Source organism: Strix uralensis, chromosome 3, assembly GCF_047716275.1.
Source record: "Strix uralensis isolate ZFMK-TIS-50842 chromosome 3, bStrUra1, whole genome shotgun sequence".
Lineage (NCBI taxonomy): Eukaryota > Metazoa > Chordata > Aves > Strigiformes > Strigidae > Strix > Strix uralensis.
In genome coordinates this window covers 111,245,486-111,271,814 of record NC_133974.1, presented here as the reverse complement: position 1 = coordinate 111,271,814, position 26,329 = coordinate 111,245,486, and the positions used below count along the sequence as shown (strand labels likewise).

The 26,329-nt window shown below is 45.7% G+C and overlaps 1 pseudogene; it reads left to right on the top strand.

Moving 5' to 3' along the window:
• On the top strand, positions 1–24,657 carry LOC141941659 (TOG array regulator of axonemal microtubules protein 2-like; annotated as a pseudogene).
• Positions 24,658–26,329: the final 1,672 nt, after the last annotated feature.

Sequence of the window (26,329 nt, the reverse complement as noted above, 5' to 3'; positions counted from 1 at the left end):
ATGCTGCTCAGCTCAGGGAGGCAGAGCGTGTACAAAAGCTGCATTCAAAGCGCTGATCATGAGAGCCTGGAGATGCTGGCCAGTGCAGCAACTATTCTTCATGCTGTACAAGTGAGGGCCCAGCCTTAGGGGCTGGGTAATGGGCAAGATATTGGCCAAGACAAGGGGCAGGGAAACAAGCTGTGTACAATTTTGAATTTTCAGGAACAGCCAAGATTAGAAATTTTTTGAGGCAGGCCCTGTTTATGTTGGGGTTGTGTGTCTCTGCAGTGAAGAAAGCACAGAATAAACCCCTGTAACAGTGACGCAGAACAAAGGAGAATGGTTGGATGGACAATCTGATCCTACATATAGAGTAATCAAATTAGCCCACTGAATATTGGGGACATGTAATGCAGAGGGCAAACCTTTTAGTTATAACACCTGGTAATTAACTGTGTCCTCGTACTTTCTGTGTTGTGAAGGGAAATAAGAAAACCAACAAAACCCAACTCAAAATTGAGTGGAAATTAAAGAAACAAAGCACTTTCAAACTAGCTTTTGAAAACATCTACTTACTAGACATTGTCAAATTCTAGAGACCATGGTGTGTTGCCTACCCTTTAAAAGGAGAGGGAAGGAATCCTGTAGCCATGGATGCGCAACTGCCAGACATATGCAAATTTATAGAATGTTCAGCAGTCTGTCACAGTGCTGGAATGCAAGCGCATCACAAAGCAGAATAGCATGAGGGCAAACAGATCGCTGTGGACGCCAGGACTGCAGGTCGCTACTTGGTATGTCTTGTAGTTTAACCCCAGCTGGCAACTAAGCTCCACACAGCCGCTCGCTCACTCCCTCCTGGTGGGATGGGGAGGGAATCGGAAGGGTAAAAGTAAGAAAACTTGTGGGTTGAGATAAAGACAGTTTACTAGGTAAAGCAAAAGCCGTGCATGCAAGCAAAGCAAAGCAAGGAATTCATTCACTGGTTCCCATTGACAGGCAGGTGCTCAGCCATCTCCAGCAAAGCAGGGCTCCATCATGCGTAACGGTGACTTGAGAAGACAAAACACCATCACTCTGAACATCCCCCTCTTTCTTATCTTCGCCCTAGTTTATATGCTGAGTGTGATGCCATTGGTGTGGGATATTCCTGTGGTCAGTTGGGGTCAGCTGTACCAGCTGTGTCCCCTCCAAACTTCTTGTGCGCTCCCAGCCTTGTGCTCTTCTTGTGCTCGCTGGTGGGGTGGAGTGAGAAGCACAAAAGGCCTTGACTCTGTGTAAGCACTGCTCAGCAATAGCGAAAACATCCCTGAATTATCAACACTGGTTTCAGCACAAAACCAAAACACAGCCCCATACTAGCTACTATAAAAAAAATTAATTCTATCCCAGCCAAAACCATCACAGTGTGTTAGTCTTCTATGGAGAAGGGGTGTCTGTTTTTTCCTCTCCGTATCAAATGCAAAATCAAACACAAAAAGGAAACCTACAGAGGGTGGAAGCAAGGACAGGTAGCCTGGGAGGAATACAGAGCAACTGTCCAAGCAGCCAGGGATCAGGTTAGGAAGGCCAAAGCCCTGATAGAATTAAATCTGGCCAGACACATCAAGGGCAACAAGAAAAGCTTCTATAAATACCTTGGTGATAAAAGGAAGACTAGGGAAAATGTGGGCCCTCTTTGGAAGGAAATGGGACACCTGGTTCCCATGGATACGGAGAGGGCAGAGGTACACAGCGACAGTTTTGCCTCAGTCTCCAGTGGCAAGGGCTGCAGCCACACTGCCCAAGTCAAAAAAGGCAAAGGTGGAGACTGGGAGAATGAATAACTGCCCACTGTAGGAGGAGATCAGGTTTGAGACCATCTAAGGAACCTGAAGGTGCACAGGTCCATGGGATCTGATGAGATGCATCTATGGGTCGTGAGGGAACTGTCAGATGAAGTGGCCAAGCCACAAAAGGGGGCCTACAGGGCAGATGACGAGGGGTTTTTTATAAGGGAGTATAGTGATAGGACAAGGGGTGATGATTTTAAACTGAAAGAGGATAGATTTGGATTAGCTGTGAGAAGAAATTCTTTACTGAGAGGGTGGTGAGACACTGGAACAGGTTGCCCAGAGAAGCTGTGGCTTCCCCCTCCCTGGCAGTGTTCAAGGCCAGGTTGGACGGGGCTTTGAGCAGCCTGGTCTAGTGGAAGGTGTCCCTGCCCATGGCAGGGCAGGGTTGGAACTGGGTGATCTTTAAGGTCCCTTCCAACCCAAACCATTCTATGACTCTACGATTCTGTATTGCAAATTTGAGTAATTTGTACTGTCCTTCTTTTAAAGCTAAGTACCGCACCCCGGTTGCTGTCTACTGTGGGAGCATTCCCAAATTCAAACCCAGATACATAGCTCTGCGAGGCGGAAGCATTGATTCAAACTTGCAGTTTTGTGGCAGCAAGTGGACCACTGAAGAAGAAGGTGAGGATGGAAAGGGGTTGAATGTGCATAGGTGTCCTCAGCCAAATGAAAAAAAAAGCTGATTTCAGAGAGAAATGTTCATTGGAAGTCAGTCCTCATGTGCTGACTCTGTGTCAGAGTAGGTGGCTGACAGAGAGCTGCAGATGATCTTGCCCTCCTCCAGTGGTGTGCATGGCATCACATCTCTCTACTAGTTCATTATGCTTTCTCCTTTATCAACAGTAGCCAGATCACGGTGTACAGTACAGAGACTGTGGCCCAACTGGCCGTGAATCAGGCATGGTAATGAGATGTGAGTTCTGTTTCTATTCTTGCTATTGATGTATGGTCTCGCTGTAGGTAAATTCCCAGTTCTTCCTCTGCTTGCCCCTCAGATGCTGTAGAAATGCTGGCATGGTCTGCCTGCTTGCTGAGATGTCTTTATGCTTTCCAGAAATATCAGTAGCACTGAGTGGGTCTTTACTGGTAGTCTTCACAGAAGCCAGGTCCTGAAATGGGAATTTTTTTTTCCCTCTTACCAGTGGGGCCTTCAACCTCTCTCTCCTGGCTTGCTAACTCAATGCTGTTCAGAAGAATTAAACTGATGCTAGTTTTATGAAAAATACAAATAAACCGATCTTCTGAATGATTAAAAAAGCCCTTGAATGCCTCACTCATTAGATGAGTTGATTGTAAAGGTGTGAGGTCAGCTCTAACTCACTTCTCTTTTACCTGATCTACAGCTTCTTTTCAGTCCATATTAACAACCGAGATGGAAGAGAAGCCTAATTTATGGGATGGGGAACATCCGTACCCAAGGGCCATTCCTCCCCTGGATGGCTGGATGAAGGCTAGTTTGGACATCCTCAGTACTGGGGATGGTGGTGATCTCTCCCACCATTCTCACCGACCCTTGACCCAGCAACTCCAAGAGAGGGAGGTGAGCAGAGCTGCCCGAAAAACTGTTCCGATCAAGGACAAGCTGAAGATGAGGAGGATATCTGAGGATCTCTTAGCCTCACATAGAGGTAAGGCGGGAGCCTGCCCACTCTCTTGTGGGAAGAAGGGTCTTTTCCCAGCCTAGAGAGCTAGCTGCCATTCCCACTGAACAGTTCTCCCCTGCATGTGCCCCCCTGAAATAACCTGCCCTGCTCTCAGTTCCCTGTGTAGCCCTCCTGTTGCTGTAGGAGTGCATAACTGGGGGGCAGGGAGAGGAGTGGGAGGTTGTGTGTGCAGGTGACATTCAGGGTAAGCACAGGTCCGTGGGCTCCCTGTTGTCTAACAGGTGTTTCTCTGATGGCTCTGTGGAAGTGGGTAAGTGTTGTCCACTGGCCTGCTTCAAGTGGCTGCCAGCATGAGCATGTTTCCCTGTGCAGTTATTTAGAAGTTTCCAAGAAATCTGTCCAATGAAATATCTAGCGGTGAGTGCTTTATGTTTGCAGTGCTGTTTCTATTACACTTTGTGTCTCTACTTTGCAGGCCTGACTAACGGCAGTGACCCTGGGGGGGTTCCCCTGAAGCCACTAGTTTCCATGTCAGCTTCCCAGAGGTTCCTGGCAACCTCCAAGCCCCTGCCTCCCATCCAGAACAGCCTTCCTCCCTCTGAGCTCAGCAGTATGAGCAACGGAGAGCAGGAGCATGGGGAAAATGGCACAGGCTGTGACGACAGTGATGGGGATAACAAGAAGCTGACGTCAGAGGCAAAAGGAGCTCAAGTAAGGAAACCAAGCCAAATCACATGTGGTGCCTCCTCAGTTTATTGCCCGTAGGCAGAGCTCTGAGATCTTCTTTCCCTGTGGTGCGAGTCCAGGGAAGCAGCTGATCCAAGGAAGAGCTCAGCTGGACGTTGTGCTGCAAGATGTCTTTGCAACATGCATACCACAGACTTCATGTCCTCAGTGTACATCAATAGGAGAAGAGGTGTCTAAATAGTTTCTGTGCTCTCTGGTGGCTCCTGCTGTGTTTTATGACTGAGAAAACTCCAGCAACCAGTTGGAGCAACTAAATGTGTCTAATCTGGTCAAGCATATCCTTCTACAGTTAGTAAAATACAGGCGTCTGTGACACCAGTGCAGACACACCAGTGTCCTGGTGGCTTTTTAATTCAGCTCTGTCTGGTTTAGATAGAAAAAGGTATCATTGCTGGAGCAGGCAGTCCTGTAAACTCAACTTGAGGTTGTCTCAGCTTTTGAGTTGTACAGTCATGTTCTCCTGCGCAGTTATCTCTAACAATATTTCTGGAGTTCAGGGGCTTCTGTGCAGCTTCATCCTCCCCCATGGGTCTGCCCATGGGTAAGTGATGGAAACTGGCAATTCTGGCCACGGGGAATGAAGTCCAGACCCCATCCACTCGATTGCCTTTGCAGGAGGGGCAGAAGCTGCAGCTGATTTGGTTTTGCCGTGGTGGACAGGAGAAGGCAGATGAATAACAGCTTTTGTGAACAGGATAACCAATAAAAGGCTATAGTGTACTTTATTTCAGTCTTACAGATACAGGGGGGAATGTATGCTTGACATTAACTCTGTTGGTTTCACTGGAGTTTGAACAGGTCTTGATCTGGCTCTTTAGCTGTGACAAGAATGATGGGATACTAAGAAAGGGTGTGTGTCTGCCCCCGCTCCCTCCATCCCCCTTCCTAGCCATGTCATTGGGGAGCCTGAAGTAATTTCAGCAGGCAGAGAGACCTTACGCAGAACAGCAGGGTAGGGAGCTCTGCTGAACTTCGTAAATGACAGTGAGCCTGAGATGATGAATTGTGTGGGAGCTGGAGAGCACTGAGCATCCAGAAAGCACATTAGCATCTGGGCTGAAGGCTGGTGGGGGACTGTAGGAAGGGTAGAAGCAGACAAAAATTAGGGGCTTGAGAAAAGCAGGTTTTGACAGCATGCAAAATGACTTTGTGGGGACTTGGCCAGAGTTCAGTAATGGCTGGTAGGCGCTTCAGGGACTGTGAGAGGACAGTGATCTAAACCCGTTCCTGTACCCTCAGAAAGGCTAACAGAGGCAATGGCACCCTAGAACATCCTTATGCCAAGCAGATGGATGCCAGGTGGTAATGCAGCCACTACCAGAGAGGTGAGAGAGGGGAAGAGAGTTGGCAACAGTGTGGGACACAGTCTCTCCCTCACCACTTCCCTTTCCATTGCCCATTCTAGGCCAAGCTACTCCATCCGCTTGACTTTTCCTGCCAAGTCCTAGCTGAGAGCATGGCTAAACTTCTTGTGGCATCAGAGGGGGAAGGTTGGATGCTCAAGCTGAGCACTGTGTTCTTCTATTTCCAGGCTTCCCTGCTGCCCTTGTATTGCAATGGTGGGGATAGGAAGAAGTCACTGGGATTTGCTTTGATTCCCCCTATTCCTAAGACTGCAAAACCATCTGATGAGGCTCCTGGCAGAAGCGCAGTGAAGTCACTGGGATTGGCTTTGATTCCCCCTATCCCCAAGACTGCAAAACCATCTGATGAGGCTCCTGGCAGAAGCGCAGTGCCTCCCCCAAGCTCTCCGCACCTGGTTTTCCAAAAGGCCCTGGAAATGAGGTAAGCCAAGGTGTCTGCTTCTCCAATATGCCATTCACCTTGCACTTCTTGTCTTTTTTTGCTCAGTCAGCTCTCCAATATATTTAGGCAAACTTCTGTGCATTCACCATTTTGTGTGTCTGTGATGATCCAGCACAATATCAAAACTGACATCATACACTCTAAGAGTGGTGGTGGGGAGGAGGAGGCAAGACTTAAGAGAACCTTAAAAGCAGGTCCTCTGCTGAACTCTGATACCGATTCATCCTGTAATCTTTGTGTGCCATTTGGCAACTGTATTGCATAGATCTGAATACAGCATCTGGTTTTGTGTGTGATCTTTCTGTACCTGCAAGAGTATGTTAGGGCAAGTATTGGCTGTTGTATAGCTGTCTGCAAATTCAGATGCTGCTTCTGTAAGTGTCAGTTGTAGCTTCTCTGTGTCTGGGTCTTCACTGTGAAATGAGAGCCCAGATAAATCTTGGTTTATAGATGTATAATCCTATAGATATTTAATATTTACATATGGTTTTAAGATCAAAGGGGACAAGGTACTAGAGAACAGTTATAGGGCTGTAACTGATGAAAAGATATTTGCTTGGATATGCGTGGGGAAATCTAGCTGTCAACCTTATCCTAGTTATAGCAATAAATAAGGAGACATAGAAATATAGTTCCATGCTTCAGCATGACTTTTAAAATGCAATCTGAATATACTTACCTCCCAGTTGAGTGGGAAAAACCTTTCTTTTCCTTGGGAGAGCAGGGAGGTGTAATATTATTCTAAGGAGACAGCAGTGGTATTACCATGTATAGCAAGATTCTGTCATCAGCTGAAGTCATGACCGGGCAAAGTTAGGCTTCTGCAGCAGAGTAAAGGCAGCCGGCTTAACCTCTCTTGCTGAGTCAGAAAGGACGTATGTAACAGTGAGAGCCACGTAGCTCCAAAAGGAGAGACAGCAGAATTGGATAGAATTGGCCCAAACTGAAGAATGACTTCTGTGTTTCAACTAGAGCTTGATGAGCTCTGTGTGACTCCAGCAACCGAAAGTTTAATAACAATTAATCAGCTTTGCATATTCTTGGGTTTATGAGTTGCATGTCCTCCTTCATCAGGACGACCACGCTAAGAAAGTTTGCCGCCTTTAACGCTACCCCTCCTTCTCTTTCTATCTCCTCATATATTCTTTTATTGTTTTTCTTAAGGCCAAGATCAGGCAGCAGAATTGAAGAGAAGACCGTTAAATTTCAAGGTAGGTACAGGGCATGGCTGTCCTAAAATGACCATAGGAGTCCTGACCCATGGGTGGCACTGTGAAAGTTTGGTTGAAAACCATCTTGTCACTTTTTTCAATTCCTTCATATGCTCAGATGGCTCCCCCAGAACCCAGTCACTGGGAAATGTGCTCTGGTGATTCAGTGAAAATGACTCCAGCATGGGGTTATGAATGGCAGGAGCTGGAGCGGGTACCTTGAGGCCCTGGAAATGCACAGCAGGAAAAGAAAACATCCCTGCACAGTCTCTAATGTCACAAAGATTAGAGAAAAACAAGGCATTTCACATGAAATGAGAAATGTTCCCACTCCTTCCTCCTACACTTGAAGGAGAAAACCTTCCCTTGGTGCAGTTTCTGAACCAAGGTCTTTGAGATATGAGGTAGATTAATCAACATTGCCTATTTTTGCTCTGGGAGAAATAGTGGAACCTTGCGTGATAGGAAGTCCTTGTGAATTTTCCATTTACAGAGAAAGAGACTTAAAAAAGGATCCAGCCTATGCAGGATCTGAGCTTTCCGTCCTCTTAAAGCACAAGCCTAAATTAAATGCTGAGTAATGAACTGAGGTTTCCTTTGTGCAACTCATGTGCCTCAAGCCACATCTGCTAGTTTTATGATTACCAATCTCTTCCCCTACTCTATCTGCATATGTCAGTATTGCAAACTGAGGCTGCGGTAGGAGATGCCTACTGGCTTCTCTCCCCTCCCCGCCTCACATTATCACTAGCGATAAGAGTTCTGCAAGGCAAAATGCAGTGTCTGGTGGATCTGTGTCAGCCAGTACTTGTAAGCTGAAAACCTCAATGACACCGTTGCTGTTCCTTTGTCATCTGTGGGTTTGTAGCAATAGGAAAGATGAGAATTTAACAAATAATTTTGCTGATGTGAAAAAAGGGATAAGATCCACTGGTCCCTGAGCTCAGTGTTAGTTCTGCCAAATACTGGGCACGCCCCATAGGAATGATTCCTTTATTGCTGATATGCAGCTAGGAAGCTGAGTACAACTAGGGAGAATTATTGCTGAGTAAGTAAGGTGACATTTTTGCTGGATACATTCTGGACTAGAAATGAGCTATATCATGAAACCATTTTTCTCTCTTCGTATTGACCTGACCATTCTGCAGGGATAAAACCTCCCGATTTAAGAAAGTTATTCCTTTTTTACTGCTTGGCTATCACATGATTTTATCATCTGTGAAGCCATGTAAGGAATCATTAGTTCTCTGAGTTTTAACAGCAGTGTTGGAAAGTATTTCAGAATGAGCTGCATTGTGCTATTCCCATTAAGAAAATCAGCCTTTAGTCAGGCTGCCTGGAAGGTGGGCTGATCTGCTACATTTTAGAATGAAACTCCTTGGGGAAAATGAATTCGCTAGCTTCAAGAACACAATTCTGGTTTTGGTAACACTCTAGCAATCCTAAGCTTTTCTTTAAATGCCCTCTAAAATATTCCAGCAAAGAAGAGAGAATGTTGATTCTTCCTCTCTACAAAGGCATATAGCTATTAAAAAACAGGGGTAACTGGGAAAATGAGGATGTTTACTAAAATCAAAATGGATAGGAACAGATAAGAACCCTTTTGTCAAGAGCAATCTCCTTCTTTTTGCTCTTCTCTGTCAAGCAAAGCTGCTCACCAGAAGCCAAGGGCTGAGGCCTGTATCATGCAGTAGTTCTGAGTCTGATGGCCAACAAAGTAATGTCATTTCTGCTGCCAGTGCACCATGGTAGTACCCCATCTCTTTGGAGAGGTTACATGTACCTTGCTGTTCTCACACACAATCTATATCCATGTCTTATCAGAGCTCCAGACTCTGGAACCCATCATGCCTGTTCTCCAGCATCGTGTTGATGGTGGCCTGAAGTCTTCTGGACATTTATGTGAAACTGTGTTGTCCCCGTTAACAGGCCCCCCACTCAGGCAGATCAAGGAGGTGGATCATCTCATGAACCCTTCCCTTCTGAGTGATGACGACTTGAAGTACAGCAATGGAAGGGTAAGGGCTAAGGACAGGGGTGAGCAGCCTTCCTCTTCAGTGACTGCTCAGTGCTTAGCACAAAATGTCACTGAAAATCAGTATCTTCCCCTCTTGGGGAGCAGCTTCTCCTGGGAATACATTTGACAGCTACAGAGCAATTGCTTGAGTATTTTCACTGGTGCAGAAGTCACTGGTTGGGACATGGTGGTAAAGTTACATGAGAAGTATTCTTTATGTACGAAGGCCAATTTAGAGCAGATCTGAACGGCAGAGCAAGTTACACATCAGTGAACATGTGCAAAGTGCATGCTCGGAAGCACCGAAGCAAAGATTATAATGTTGAGTGTAATAAGCAAGGCTGCAAACTAAAATGGAAGAGCTTGCTTTTTCTTGGTTACCTTCTTGCTGTATCTCGCAGCTCTCTCATTCTCATTTTTGTATTCATTAAGACCAATGTTTCTCCAACTTGTTTTCACATGACTCCGTTTTTGGACTCATGTTCTCAGAGAGCGTTTGAGTCCGTGAGAAGCAGCTGCGATTACTGTCTGTGAGTGTTAAGAAACAGCAAATTACCTCTCACTGCTGGTTATTGCAGATGGTTTTTATTCCCCGGCCCTGGCCTGTAGGAACTGAACTGCCTGTTCACTGGTAACGTGAGCTCTTCATATGTCTGGAAGCACTCCTCTGACGCTCTTGGTTCAAGCAGGGCTTCCTGACATAGATTGAGAAACAGTACCTTGGGCCAGTGGAAGGTTATGGCACTGAAGTGTTATACATCACTGGGTGTAACTGTATGCCAAGGTGAGGACAGGAGAAATTCTTCTGAAACTATGGGGATGTATATGGAGCTGCATTAAAGACTATGACACTCTACCACCGTGTTCCTGATGAGGTGTTTTATATGGTTCGTGTATCAATCTTTATGCTCCATGATGTATTTTCATTGCAACTAGATCCATGTTACCTTGTCCAAGTCAGTTCAAAAGAAAATAGACGAGAAGCGAATGAGACAGATGGAGATTTTGCGTAGAGAGAGGGAGAAAGAGAGAGAAAAGGAGAAGTCCTTGCAGCTTCCTACACAGAGTGTTGACCCTGGGGATACAGCCAAAGAAAGTAAGTGGTTACTATAGTTGTGGGCCTTTTTGTTCACTTGCTTGCTCTTTAAATAGTGTTGCAAATGTCTATGAAATCACACTGGAAGGCTGTTACAGTTGCATCTGAGTGAAAGTTAGAATAGGATTTATTTCCATTTTCCAAAGAAAAATACAGAGGCATGAAGCATCTTGCCCATGGCCCACACTGAGGCAGTCACAGAATATCACCTTCCCCCCTTCTCCTATCTTTCAGACTAGATAATTCTGTATTGCAAACTACATCGGGGCTTCAGACTCTCTGAGTCTAGCCTCCGGGAAAGGTGAATGGGTGAGTCCAAAAGAATGCTTTTCAACCAAGGTGCACACCAAGGTGGAAGAAACAAATTAAACTATTTCTAATTAAACCACAAACGATCTTGATCACATGATAGGACAGATTATGCTGCTCACACCACTCCCTGCCGAGGATCTCACGTTGCAGAGCTGCGCTGGAGCCCTTAGGCAGTGCTTATGTCTTACCCCATGAGCCAGCAGTGTTACTGACTTCATCACAGCTGGTGGGCTCTGATTGGACTGCTGCATGTGCTACCATGTCACAGAGTCAGCACTCAGCCCAAGGGCATTGGACGAGGTTCCCTGCTCTTTTTCTTGCTATTATTTTGTATACTGGTGAGGAGTGCTGAGGTGGGAGCCCCAGAAATGTAACTTCCCTATCCAGCCTCTGAAACAGGAAAGCAAAAGAAAAGCAGTACTGAGTTTTCCTCATTTCTTAGGGAAAGCATCACTGCATTCGCTTTTAAACTAAACGAGGGTAGATTTAGACTAGATATTTTTACAATAAGGGTGATGAAACACCGGAACAGGTTGCCCAGAGAAGCTGTCGATGCCCCATCATTGGAGGCATTCAGTGTCACGTTGCATGGGGCTCTGAGCAACCTGATCTTGTTGCTCATTGCAGGGGGATTAGACTAGATGACCTCTAAGGATCCCTTCCAACCCACACGATTCCATCATTCTATGATCACTGTCCCACTTTAGTGTGCAACTGTTATGCTGGGAGTTGTTTGGGACAACAAAGGGATGTTTCCCCGCTCCAGCAAGAGTTCTAGCCCTTTCCCAGCCCATAGCTGTCACTCTCCATTTTACAAGGTCCTTTTCGGTCTCTGCAGGCTTTGGCCCACCGCCTGTCAATGGGACAGATTTCATGTCTCCCAGCACGAGCAACGCACACGGAGAGCGCGCTGGTACTGCCTTGAGGAAGCGGGTCAACGGGCCGCCACTTCCCAGCATCCCTGTCATCAGCCAGGGTGACAGCTTCCCGCGCAAATCCTCAGGTGAGGACAAGGAGCACAAACTACCTCATTCTTTAACCACAGGTAGGATCTTAGGTCCAAAGACTGTTCTGAGGATTGACAGCAAACCTGCTTTGGATCCATTCCAGCTTAGTGATACTGGAGCAGTTGGTGCTTACAGATCCGTTGGAAAGTTGAGCTGAATGAAGTAGTGGTAAAGCCTTAAGCTCTAGCTTCTGTCCATACCAAAATATAACACTGCTGCCGGGAGGCAGCTGTAACTGCAGGGCTGAGCTCCGGTGCAGCCTGGCAAGGTGCTCACTGTGCACATACATGTACCACTGTGATCAGTTAGCCACTCACCATCTTGGCCCTCTGCCTGTGCTGCTGTCTGGCTCTCCAGCCAGCTTTTCTGCTGTCACAGCAAGGGTTGTCTCTGCATGGAAGTTAGTGACTTGGTACAATCCTGTTGTTGGACCTACAAGTGCCTAACGGCTTCTAGGCTCTCCCATCCTACCGCCTGCCACGCAAGCTGGGAAGAAGCAGTGCCTCTTCTGTCCCCCCACCCAAATACGGTGGCTGTGTGTAGCAGACAACATACAGGAGAGGCTGTCCGGTCGTCCCAGGCTTCTTGCTACGTGCAGTAAATATACAGCAGATAGTGAGTCTGCAGTGATTCTTGTCTCTCCTTTGTGGGTAGCCTACCTTGTGTTATGATCCTGAGTAGCATGAGTTAAGAAAAAGGGAGCTAGGAATGATACTTTGAATGTTCTTTTCTAGTGATGCTACTCTGCTTTTCAAAATTGACCAGAACTATCCTGACGTGGCTCTCCATTCATATTGAATATAGTTGTGTATATCTACATACTTGTGCAGTGACATCACTGATGTCATTGACAGGGATATCGGTGACACCCAAATTAGGCCCCACCTGAATAGTTTTGATTTTACAGTTTCTCCATCCTCTGTACTTTGTAGAACATGCAAGGTAGCATAAAAACCCTACAGAGTCCATAGCAGTTCATCTAGATTCTGTGCAATATTTATACTCAATACTTTTAGACAGCTCAGGTGTTTTCATTTACACTTTAGAAAATGAGCTTTTGAGTGCAAGACATGAAATTTTTGACCTGTGGTGCTTCTGATGACAAATAGGTTTCATAACAAATGCATTTGTCATCTGAATTTTCTTATACCTTGTATATTTATCATCAAGGGAATGTGTTTGCCGACAATTTGCATTTATATTTACATATTTTTATTCTCAGTTCACATTTGGAAGGCTTTTTTGTCACAACTATCTCGACTAGAAATTGCATTTTTCCACAAGAGAAAGCTTAGGCACTGCAGTTTGCAAACAAGTACATTTGATAACAAATAAATTTCACCTCAGCATCTTCGAAATACAGCTAGTGGGTACCTCTGAAATAGTAAATATTCATAACACTCGGAAAATAGAAAAATCCATAAACTACTACTTTCCCAACAGTATGCTAAAATGTACGTGCACTCAGCTGCCTTCTGTCTAGAATATTTGAAGTAAATGGAAACAGAGGCACTGTCAGATTTAGAGGGTCAGGTTTCACTGTTGCCTGGTGGTTGCTCCTTGGGGTTTCGCCCGAGCCCAACAGGACTCAGTTGTTCAGGCTTGGTGCTCACTGAGGGCATCTGGAGATGCTTCCTCGGAAAGTTACAGCGTGTCTCTGTTCCCAGTGCTCCAGGTTACAGGGAGGTGATAGAGGGAGGTATGTGCACATCTCAGGAGCTTACTCCCAGGGTAGCAAGTTTCACTGGGCAGCAGTGAGCTTGAGCTCTGTGGCACTATGAATCTGCAGGCTGGCTGTGGTACCTCTATGGACTTGGGAGCTGGCTCTGTGTGTGCAATTTTCAGGATTAAACAAGGAGCTGGTGCCCAGCTGGGGGTGACTGGGAGATGGTTGGGTGCTGGGGAAAGCAATGAGCCAGACAGCAGGGAAGTCTCTGAACCAATGCCAGTTTGCACCCGTTTGTAGTCTTGGCTGGGAGACTGGCTTGCGGTCTGCTCGATGGTGGGGTGCCTTGCCTTGGGGTATGCGATGCTGATGTCTAACCCTCTCCTTACAGCAAACTCGCTGCTGGCCAATGATCTGGACTTCCTGGAGTGTGGGGACACCTGGGAAGCCAGACCCGTCCCTAAGCCACAGCAGGAGCTGCTCAAAGCACTCACAGGGCTCAGCAGCGACGATTGGTAAGATAGACCCCTGTTCACTCTTTCTCCCTCTCAGTGTAAAGCTAAACTGGAAAGGTTTTTTCCTAGTGCCTCTGAGCCCAGATGTCCAAAGGGAACTGGTGAAACTACTCCAAAGCAGTCACAGTATGAAGGTGCGAGAGCAGCCTTTTACTTGCCTTGGTCCTAATAGCAGTGCTACAGCTGCAGCAGGTCCATGCTGTTTCCTGGCTTTGCCTTCTGGTCCACGTAACTGCAAACAAAATCTTCAGGGAAGAGGGAAAGTTATGGAACAATGTGATTTGCTGGCTGAAGCCAGAAGCAGGACAGAAGTGGTCTTGAGTTTAGAGTCTTGGGGGCCTCAGGTCACTGGCCCAGGTGGGACTGAGTAAGGATTTATCTCTGGTCCTGTTGTTGGCAGCAGCAGCAGGAGATGGGGCTTGCCTGTGACCTCCTGCATGTGAGTCCCAGGAGTGCTTACAGGGAGTTCCTGTTTCTGGGGATGAACTTAGATGTGGTGCAGAGTTGCTCAGCCTGTCATTTCTTCTGAAGACCTCATGGCAGAAGACAAGGCAAAAGAAAAAACAATCCTTTCAGAATCTTGCACTTTAAGAATTCAACTTCTGCCTTCTCACTGCTTAATATGGGCCAAAGATGTTTTGTTGACAATCACAGTGTGTCCTGAAATTAGACGTAGACAGGAGGAGGCTCTACAAATTTCAGATAGTATTGGTTGTCTTTTTGATTTCTGGGTCAGCACACACTAGGGCTCCGTTCATACTGGGATAACCATGAACAATCTTCCACGGTTGCTTTGTTTTGCCCCTCTCCCCTTTCTCTTCCCTGTTCCTGTGTGGTGACCTGTGAGGTACAGAGAGCTGCTGCAGGTGTGGGGGGTCTGGGTTACACTCAGGGACCCCGGTGGGGATGGGTTCCCAGTCCTTGCCTGCAGCCCTGGTGAACCAGTGACTGCATCACGTGCCTTCATGCAGCTCAGGTCTTTCACAAAGGAAGTGCTGAAAGAGGTGGGTTTTTACGACTTTTAAATAACATGTTGCTGTTGTGGGTGTTATTTTAAGCAGGGAAAATCCAGCATTTTGGCTCTTCTTGCCCAGGTGTGCAATCTTTTAGGACATACTGCCTTTTTTTTGTGGGATGGGATGGGGTGGGGCAGGTGTGTGTGTACGGCGTGTGGACTAGATTGCAGAGTGCAGACTCATCTCTGGAGTGGCAGTGCAGACTCTCACTCCTGAACTGCCCTCTGGGGATGGCGGAGAGGGAAAATGCCCCAGTAACAGCCAGATGGGACTGTATCTCAGGGACGGGGTACAGGGAGGGTGCAAGCAGCAGAAACACGGCGTAGTCTGCCAGCTTCTAGGAAGCAGCAACATCGGGACTTCATGTGCCAGGGATTTCAGAAAGGCTGTCTTGTTTAACGGTCACAAATTAACCCATCCCCTCTGAAAGCATCTATTTGCCTTTTGGATTTATGTGTGCTTTTGACTGCCACAGCATCCTGTGGCAACGAGTTCCACGACTGAATTAAGTGCTGTATGAGAAGCACCTCCCTTTGTTTGTTTGAGCTGACACTCTGGTAATTTCAGAGGGTGCTGCCTAGTTCTTGGGTGGTGAGAAAAATCAATCTTTTTGGTAATTGCCTTTCAGGGAGCAGAAGGCAAAGGGACTCTTCAGCATCAGATGCCTGGCTGTCTGCCACTCAGAAGTCCTTCTTTCTAAGCTTCATGCTGTTTCCTTGGCAGTTACCAAAGAGGTAAGAATGTTGTGTTCAATTGCGTCCCTTGTACCTTGTACATGGGTTGTAGAGTAGATATGTGCTTGTTCATCTACATGTGTGCTCAGTGTCTGCCTTCATTACTCATTTTTCTAATAGTTATGTCACCTATCTCTATGATCTGTCTGTACATACAGCTATATCCACTGGACATCTGTCTCTCTCCTCTTTGAGCTATGCCATATACAAATGCAGAGTCTGAGACACTGATCAGGTGATTTGCAACAGCCCAGGTCTCTGCCCAAGTTGTAATTAAACACGGCAGCTTTTGCCTCCCAGCTTCCTCCCACTGCCTCCTCCTCAGCATCCTGGGGGATTGACTGCAGGTATTTATTTTCCAGTGTTTCCTGATATCTGTATTTTAGAAGTGGTCCTGAGGCCAGAGAAGAAGTTGCTATCAGAGTAAGCGTGTTTCTGTGCTTGTGGTCTTCTGCGCTTACCATGCTCTTATGTTCCAGCTGTACACAGCAAGAAGTCTTGTTGCTTCCTGGGACCTTTGTCTAGGGGAACATATTTTCTTTACAAGGTGATTCTTACATTTCCCTTCATGACTTGCCCAGGTGAACAACCTCCGCTCGAAGGTGTCTCAATTTGCCATCAGCACTCTTGGAGAGCTCTTCAGGACCATGAAGAAGCACATGGACCATGAGGTGGATGGGATTGCTCAGGTCTTGCTCCAGAGGATGGGGGACTCCAGCAAGTTCATTCAGAAAGCAGCCGACCAATCCCTGGATATCATGGTGAAGAGTGTGACTGCTGCACGAGCAATGACTGCTCTCATGGCTAGTGGAGTCCAGTATGTTGTTCTTCTCTTAGTGATATCCTTCCCCTTAAATTGTGTGGGCAGAGGGAAGGGATGGGAGGCAGAAGGGGAAGGGATGGGAGGCAGAAGGGGAAGGGATGGGAGGTAGAAGGGGAATGATGGGAGGGAAGGGTCCTTTCTCCTGCATCTTCTGTGAACTCAGCACTTAGATTCTCTGATCAACCTTGCTCCTTTCTTCTTGACATCTACTTCTGTCCTACTACAGCCTATTTTTCCTCAGTCAACACTGCCTAGACGTGGTGAATGATGGGGAAGTGAAAGTCCCTGCAAAGGGTGGTGACATAGCCTGTGGCTTTGCGGGAAGAGGGACAGTGGCAATTCCAGCAGTGAGCGCCCTTTGATATTTCACAACGCTAACCACAGAGGCACTGGGAAAACCCATGCATCATCATTATGCAATTAACTTGAGAAATGAGGAGGCTAATTGCTGGGACACGGAGCAGATCAGGGAGAACCTGCTGGGTGCAGCACAGTTTGCACAGGAGGCGCAGCTCCTGATGAGAGGAGTCTGTCTGACTGTGGTGCCCTTAGAGCTCCACTTTCTATACAGATTCACGCTGCATGTTAGCCTTGAGATGGTGAGTCACTTTACAGGCGCCTTCACAGGCCGACTCCCATGGGACAGCTGAAGCAAATGCTGCTTTAAAATATTCGTGCTGTGCTTGATAGTTTCAGACACGCACCCTCTAGAAAGGACAACCTGGCTAAAATGACTGCTATCCTTTTGAAAAGGGTAGAACACTCAAATGTACCTCTTGCCAAGCCTGAAAGAACAAACTGGCTGCATTGCTGGATATTCTGCAGCTTCATATCCCACAGGGTTTTCAGCCCCATTTTTTTTTTTTCAAGGGTCTTCAGATTTTGGAGATAAACAGGTGGAATAAGCTTCAATCCTGCTGCAGCTCTGTCTGTGTAGTGGGAGCCCTCTGATGAGTCAGCATGAATTATCTTTCATTTCCCTCTTTGTCAGAGTTAATTTGGGAAAAGAAATTGAGTATCAGATAGTCCAGGGAGATTGAATTCCTCCCTCTTCCTTGCAGGTAGTCCCTCTGTACGATGCCAATTTTGGTTTTATCTGAGGACAGGATCTTCTACAGGTGGCTAAAAGTGCAGGGAGAACACACGGCTCCTTCCCCCAGCAATGAGGGGGAGCATGCTATGGCTGAGGCCTGTGCTTCTGGCCCTCCTTTTTCCTCTGCTCCACTGTCTGTTCTCTTGTTTCCAGGCACTGCAACGTCTTGGTGCGGAGGTGTGCGGCCAAACACCTACTGACTGCGGTGGAGCGAATTGGAGCTGGGAAGCTCCTGTCGGGTGCACGTGACAGGACTGAGCTGCTGGTGTGCACAGTGGTGAGGTTTGCTCAGGACTGTCACCCGGACACAAGGTGATGATCTTCATTTCACCTCCTAAAATATGAAAACTGTTTGATATCTGTCAGGAAATGACTGTACTGGATAAGATGAGGTTGTCCAGCAAGGAGGACCATTGCCAAATTCCTGTGACTTGAATGATTCTTTATGCAGATCAGCTGAGCTCAGATTACTCAGTCAAACAATTTTGCTTGGTCTTATGTGCACAATGCAAAGCTGAAGCGTTGGCTGATGTTCATCACTGAAGGACCCCAAGCATTTATTTCTGATAAGGTTAAGACTGTCCTAGAAAAATTCCAGCTGTCTTTAACCAACGTATTCAGTCTTTCTACCCCCTTTCTGCAGATTTAGTTACCGATGATAGTCACAAATTGTTCTTGCCAATCATTGTATGATGTTGTCATCTTGTGGCTGAATGACCTCCAAATTTCTTCTTTAAGATAGGTGTAGTTTCATAGTAGCAAAACCAAACCAAAAATCCTTATTTTGATTATTAAATTCCCATTAATAGATGGCAAGAACACATGAGCAACCAGTTGCCTGTGTGCATACATGTAGTATAGAATAATAAATAGTAAGCATGAGGTGATTTGCCCTGGCTTTTCTGCCAGTTAAAGGAAGATAAATTACAATTTCTGAGTGAAATTGAATTTTCCTGTTGCCCTGTGTTCTCCTCTTTCCTCTTGTGGTCAGCTGGCAGCATTGTGCAGTGACTCCAAGTGAAGGCAAATAATCTCTCTTTGCTGAATAGGTAATAACCTTCTCATGAAGGTATTGCACAATGATGAATTTAAAATACCAGCTTATTCTCTTAACACGTTTCCTTTGTTTATTCCCAAGGGAGAAAAGACAGTAATAGTCTGTATTCATTTCTCTCTTTCCTGTGTTAGGTCTTATGGTCGGAAGATGCTGACTGTATTGATGAGTCATAAAAATTTTGATACGTATTTGAAACAGTCTGTCCCCTCACGTGACTTGATAGATGTTATGACAAGACTTAAGCAGAAAGTAAGTGCTTGGCAGGAGAAATGTCTCCTTTATGTAAGTGCTGACATCGCTAATATGAGATTAAATGTACCTAATCTAAATATACCAATCTCACTCTTCTTCCACTGAATCATTTTGCTCCTGGGAATGAACTGTTGATCCTCAGCCTGTTTATCTGCAGACAGTGAAGGAAGTAGTATCATTAGAAATAAAGTGGGTGTATTTTGAATATCAGCCACAAACAGGAAAGGGAAGTAGGAGAAAATGGTTTTACCTTCAAGCATAAAAAAACCAACACTACACCCTCCCCAAATGAAGCAAGGCAGTGAGAATAGTGCTTCTGATAAGCTAACAGAGTCTTAGCAACAAAGAAGTAGTAGTGCCAAGAAAATTTCCAAATATACAAAAGATGCACAAGGCAATCACAGTTAGTACATCTATTGTCTGTATTCTGGCAACACTGCCCTGCTGTCACGCACTGTGGAGCTGGAAGAAGCTTTGTGAATTCAGCATCCAGTGGAAAGTCATCCCTTTTTTTTCCATTCCTCTCCATTTACATTTGAGAAAGGAATGTGCCTTTGTGCAGGAACAGGGAGAGTGAGTGAGAACCAAATCCACTTGCAACGCAATGGGCCACCCTCCAGACAGTCCAAAGGTTTCTCGCTATTCCCTTTCAGGAGGCTTGTTCCCCACCAGTTCGCATTATTCCCATTTGTGCTCAAGACTCATGAATTCAGGATTTTACATGGCTGCCCATTATGGTAGCACCAAAGCCTTGGGTTATTGAAAACAAATAGTAGACGTCACTGAATCTCTGACCTGTCTCCCTGTCTAAGTTACGAAGTGTTTTCCTAAGCCTTTCTTGGTAGCAGTGGTCCTGGTTATAACTTGTGTTTTAAACAAGTAATTTCTTGTTTTATCTTCTATAAATTCATGGGTTTTTATATATATGTAGGGCGGAGAAGACCATAAATGTGACCTTCCATCTGTGAAGGCCCCCAAGAAGTCTAGGAAGAGCAGCTTGATGACGGCCCAGCAAAACCTGTCTTCTAATGAAAGGTACTGAGCACTTGTGTTATATCTGACAAAGCACATGACAAGCTTTACATGTCTCTTCCTCAGTAAAATCTGGTGGAGAGGAGCTGTGCCAGAGATTGCTTCCTTGCCCTACAAATCTTTGTCCCAATCCAGTGTCAGGGGAGGTTTCGATATGATCCCAAGAGTGAGATTAAGACACAAACGAGGTCACATGCCGTACACCCAAACCGTTTCTATTATTAAAAGTGAAGAGTGGTAGCGATAGGACAGAATGGAAGGAAAAGACAGAAATCAGGCAAGCATCTGGAATAGAGTTGCAAGAATAGTCACCACCGTGTACCCAGCGGTGTCCCGTTGGTCCTCAGTCTTCAGTTCTTCGGTGGTGGGTGCGCACGCAGCAGAGTTTTCTGTTGCCTTTGAAGTTCATCGTCTCAGATGATTAGCATATCTGCCCACCTTTAGTTTTTCCTCTGGTCCCACAGGTTTTTGCTGACTTTATGCTTCATGGGCATGAAATGCTCGCCTCTTATCAGTCCGTTAGCAATGCATGCATGGTGTCTGGCGTAAACAATAGAGTCACAAATGGCTACAGGATGGAGTCAGTGATAAACATTTGGTGTCTCCCCCTTTGAGGCTTATGTAAGGAGTTTGACAATGCAACTGCAAGGGAGTGGGGGGTGCATCCTTCGATACACTCCTGCTTCCTTGGGTGACGTTCCTTAGACTAATCCAAAGGCCGCAGCTTGTCCTTGAGGTTTGCACAGACTCAAGCAAGCTTTGAGACAGTCATTTGACATTTCAGAGTCTCACAATCTTCTAGGATAAAAAATGTCTACTTCTGCATTAGGCTGAACACAAGTTGTCTGGCTTTCCACAAAAAGTGAGAGAGAGGAAGAGACAGCCACTGATTGCAGCTCAGAAGATCCAATGCAGTGGCCAGCACAGTGTTGTGGAGGCTGTGAGAGGGTCACGTCTGTCCTCTTTGACTTGGGACAAGTAATTTCAATCAGGCTGTTCTTACCTGAGTGGAGTCTTTTTTAGATGGGTGGTTTCATGAGAAGTCCCAGTCTAGAACAAAGATGCCATTCCCCAAAGTAGCACTTTCCATGCATGTGGCTTGCCTTGGCTGAATCATGGCTTTGTGACCCTCAAACAGTACCAGCAAGACAATTCCTGAGTAGTTCTGGTCAAAAGACATCTCAACGTGGACTTTTTCTGTAGCTATTCATGTCATTCAGACCCATTACTAGTTGTCTGGTGGACAGCATGTTTTTTTCCCCTGTGCTGCAATCAGCATTCAAGATAGGAATGTGGTACTTGCTGTCTGCCCATGCCAGAGGGAGATCTACTTGTACCTGTTCTCCTCTGATAACAGAGTGGATTTATTTAGCTCTGTTGCGCTCAGTGGTGGCAGGAAGGTGACCACATGCCTCACTAGCATAGTTGGGACCTCCCCATGCTCATGTCAGAGAGAGGTTGATCCAAGAGAATTGTTCCCACTGGGTTTGTTAAGCTCTGGATACAGTACCTGGGGAAGCAATAATGTGAGTGCAGTGGTGGGATGTCTGGCTTCTATTTTTATCTCTGTGTTGTGGTTTAACCCCAACTAAGCCCCACACAGCCATCTGCTCACTCCCCCCCAGGTGGGATGGGGAAGAGAATCAGAAGGTTAAAAGAGAAAACTTGTGAGTTGGGATACAGACAGTTTAGTAGGTAAAGCAAAAGCCGCACGTGCAAGCAAAGAAAAAAAAGGAATTCATTCACTGGTTCCCATCGACAGGCAGGTGCTCAGCCATCCCCAGCAAAGCAGGGCTCCATCATGTGTAACAGTTACTTGGGAAGACAAAACACCATCACTTCAAACGTCCCCTCCTTCCTCCTTCTTCCCACTGGCTTATATGCTGAGCGTGATGCCATATGGTGTGGGACATCCCTGTGGTCAGTTGGGGTCAGCTGTCCCAGCTGTGTCCCCTCCGCACTTCTTGTGTACCCCCAGCCTGCTCGCTGGCAGGGTGGGGTGAGAAGCAGAAAAGGCCTTGACTCTGTGTAAGCACTGCTCAGCAATAGCGAAAACATCCCTGAATTATCAACACTGGTTTCAGCACAAATCCAAAACACAGCCCCATACTAGCTACTATAAAAAAAATTAATTCTATCCCAGCCAAACCCAGCACGTACTCTTACTGATCCTCTGGATCCTTTCAGATATGGCCCTTAATCTCTCAGGGCAGGATTCATCTGTTCAGATGCATCTGAGCTGTTTATCCAGATTCCCATACCTGTTGTAGAGAGACTTCTCCAGAGTAACTAATTTCCTTATAATACAGACACCTCCCATAAGATGAGGCATTTAAACTTTGAAGTAGTGCCTATTTTTCCCCACAAAGGGATGCTAGACGAGTACCTGGGAAGACATCTGAAGACAAATGAGATGAATCCCATCCTCGGTGCCTTGGTTTCTCTGAGTAAGCACTAGCAATAATGTTACTTGCAGATTACCTCCCGTAATGATTGTCATGAGATCAAGTTGTTTTTCAGGTCAGGATGTAGCTGAGATCACATCATTAGGAAGTCTTCTTGAGATATTTTCCTCACAAAAAACTGAAGATATTATCAAAAGGTCTTCCCTTGTGTTTGTTTTTCAGTTTGAAGTCTGACTTGATGTACTCAGTTTACCCCATCAGACAGTAGGTCGCACGTCTCTTCGGGCTGTGGAAGAAGCTGACCAGCTCAATGAGCTTTGCAATCTCCTGACAGCCAAGGACTTTCAGGCACGAAGGGAGGGAGTGGTGCTCCTCCTAGATCACTGCAAAAGCAGCCCCCAGTTCGTCTCCACTAACATTTTCCAGGTATGTAGAGCCTCTCTATTGCTCCTTTCCTGTTAGCTCCCTTCCCAAGCCTGTACCAGTAAAGTTAACTCAGTGTGTCTTGGCACTACATGTTGCTTGGGACAGGCTGGTCCCTTCTTACCCAGAATAATTTAATTCAACTCCAGGCTTCAGGGCAAGGAATTTCAGTCCAGATGGCAGGTGCCTATTGGTGCTGTTCATGAGATGATGACAGAATGTACTGTTGCTGTAGCTTCTGCTGTCTCCTACAACCAGTTAGATTGAAATAAAGGAAATCCAGCCTCTGAAAGCTTGGCAATTATTCTCTAGAACTAAAATGGGTTGGGATGGGAGATAGAACTATCAGGGTGGGTTGATTTAAAAAAAAAAAAAATATTTGTTTTTAAAGGATGCTCCTGTAAACTTTATCTTGTCTTGTGCAGACACAACTCTGCCTATTGAGTTCTGTCCTCATCCCTTTCCTGCTTGGGATTGTTATTCTTCCTGGGGGTCCTTTTTTCTCTTTGGAAAGAGGAGGAAAATGGCTAGAGACAGATCTTCTCTTCCTTCTTCTCCTAGCAGCTGCTTTTTTCCCCTTTTTCAGGAAATGGTGCCTGATAATGTGGCTGCCAAGGGACTGAACCTGCTCTAACGAGAACTGCACAGCCCATTAAACTTCAGAAGTCTACCTGTTAGCTAGGCAAATGGTCTGGATCCTGAAGAGTTCATCAGAGCCCTGCACTCCTCCAGATGCAGGTTCTGAGACAGGTAAAACAAAACTGGGATCTCATCCAGCCACAGTTTTGGCAAAATCAAAACTATCCTCAGTACTTGAGACAATTTTATAGAAAACTGGGCATCAGAAATACCTGGTTTCATACCTCTATACCAAAGATACTATTTTGCATTATTAAAATGGGATTAATTTAGTGATTTATAGGTAAAGAGAAACACCACATGAACTATCCTGTCCCCACCCAAACCTCTTAATAAAAGATGAAAATCTTTTCAACCAGCATGAGGTTGTGCAACCACTACAGGAGAACAATGAAATCGTGCTGGCAAGCGCTGACCTGACAGAAAGGATTACATTCATCTTTTGCATTGCTGGGTACTTGTTTCTACATCCTTTCTTGAAACAAAGACTTTCATGTCGTTTGTTTTCTTAACAGATTTTTGATGTTTTTGTCCTGAGACTTCAGGATTGCAACAAGAAAGTGAACCAGCAGGCGCTGGAGGTGCTGGCTTTGATAATACCCGTGCTCAAAGATGCCTTACACCCAGTGCTATTCTCTCTGGTATCAGCAGTCATCGACAACCTGAACTCCAAGCACTCGGGGATTTATGCTGCAGCTGTGAAAGCACTGGAAGCAGCCATTGCTCACCTAGGTAAGGCTGACCTCTGACATTGGCTCTCCTCAACTGCAGCTTTCTCCACCTTGGAGTTAAGTGAACACTGAGTCTGTTGATAGCTGTTGTCATCTGTGGAAGTATCCAGCTGCTGCAAGATGATTATGAAGTCCTGCCTGCATTCTCTCTATCCCAATCTGTTGTACGATGTTGTGATGTGCGGCTGAATGGATGCTGCTTATCACCTGGATCATGTGTCTGATTATTAATTCAGTAGAGAGGACATTATAGGGATTATTTTAAGTTCCTGCCAGAAGAGCTTGAGGGAAGTGACTAACATCAGTCATGATTATTTTTCTTCCTTCCTCCTGGGAAACTGCATGCATTTTGTTTTTATTGAATTGGATTTCTATGATGTGCTTTCTATTAAGTTTATATCCACTAAAACAAGATGAAAGGAATGTGCTTTTTCCTTGGAACGCATGGTGGGAAGGGTGGTGGAGGTTCTTTGCTCTTGCTGGACTTTGTTCCACACCGTGGCAGTGGCAGCTCTCCTGAGCAGATGCGTCTGGCCCCTGCTGACCTCAATATGAAAAGTTTTGAACTCAGTTACTAATTTTGCAGTTTTAGGTAGCAGTTTAGCCATGTAAAGCCCAAATGAAGATGTCCTTTGGAATTCAAAGATTGAGACCTTGAATTTAGTACAATGCTGTTATGAAAGATCATAGCAGAGATCAGATGAAGGATGAAATGCTTGTTCCATAGTCAGCCTGGAGGTCTCCACGTGTGTGGGGTTAGAAATGCCTTGACTTCCTTCTTCCAGAAGTGTAAGCAGCCCATTATCGTCCCCTTTTCAGGATGCTTGAGCATGGGGCCACATATATACCTGCTGATGTAAAATATGTACCTGCAGTAGGGACAGGGTGAGGTCCCAATCTGCCCTGTGTCCTGAACCATGTCTTCTGCTGCCTGCCAGGGTCATGCTAAAGCTCTTGGGGATCGTCAGGCTTGCTTTGGCTGGGAGCACCTACCCTGCAGAGTGCACCTCCAGCCCATCCCCTATGGCTGTCCAAAAGCTATGTGTTTGCATGCCTTGGACTGGTAAATACAGTGGCATGTTCCTTCATTATTGATTTACCAATAAGTAGAAGAAATTGTGTTTGATTTAATAGAAATATAAAATCATAAGAAATAGTTAGTAAATTTTTTACTTGTTGTGGTTTGTATTAGCAACTGATTGCTGCTTTAAAATCACCTATACAGTCCCATACCAAGGCCGAAGAGATTGGTCATAATCATTTAGTAGAAACGTTTGGGACCTAGGTAACCAAATACAAACTGATCTGTAAGTTGATTTATAATATATATATATAGGACTAGGAGAATACAAGTAGTTGTCAAAGTTTAGGATTAACAGGAACTGGGGGAAACAACGGTAACAGTTTACAAGTACCTGCCAAGGAAACCGTGTCCTTGGGATTTATGTTTGTGTATGAAACTGTGTCCTTGGGAATTGTGTTTGTGTATGAAACTGTGTCCTTGGGAATTGTATATGAGTAAGATCTATATAAGATGTGTGATTTCAGTGCTTGGTGCGCGTTGTTGGTGAGAATACTCCCCTGCGCGCCCGGCCGTCAATAAAGAAGTGTCTGCTTATCTGCATCAAATTGGTGTTGATAAGTTCTTTATTCCGGATTTTCGGTAACAGTTTCTGGCGACCCAGATGGGACCTCGCTGAGAGAGACCGGAGGAGTTGGGGACCTGATCGGTTCCAGCCGGCACCAAGGATTTCTCGGGGATACCCATCAATCCCCGATCCATAAGGCTCTTCGCGACGTTCCCTGGATTTTGGTAAGACACTTCTTTTTTGTACTAGGAGTGGGTTAGAGTCCCACCCTGTAAAGTGGGTTAGAGTCCCACTTAGGAGTGGGTTAGAGTCTCACCCTTGGAAAGTGGGTTAGAGTCCCCCACAGTGGGTTAGAGTCCCACTGTATAAGCCTGCCTTTCAGACGCGGCGAAAGCTGCGCAGGGTTGGGCTAGAGGATCCTCGTGTATTGGAAGCCTAGGCGTCTGCCCGTAAGACATAAGCGAAAGCTATTGCAGGGTTGGACAATTGTGGATTGGGAAACAAGAGAACCTATATGCTATAGTGTTCTCAAAGGAAGTGCCTCTAACAAGAAGTTAGAAGTTTTACATGTGTTATATTGTAAAATTGTTTATTTTTTTGTAGAGTATTGTATAAGAATTTAAGAATTGTATAATATTGTGTTATATACCTTTGTATATAGTAACATTTGTGGAAAGGTGTGAGTGTGAGTGTGCTTGTAAGTGTGAGACGTGCAATTGAGCACGAAGAGAGTG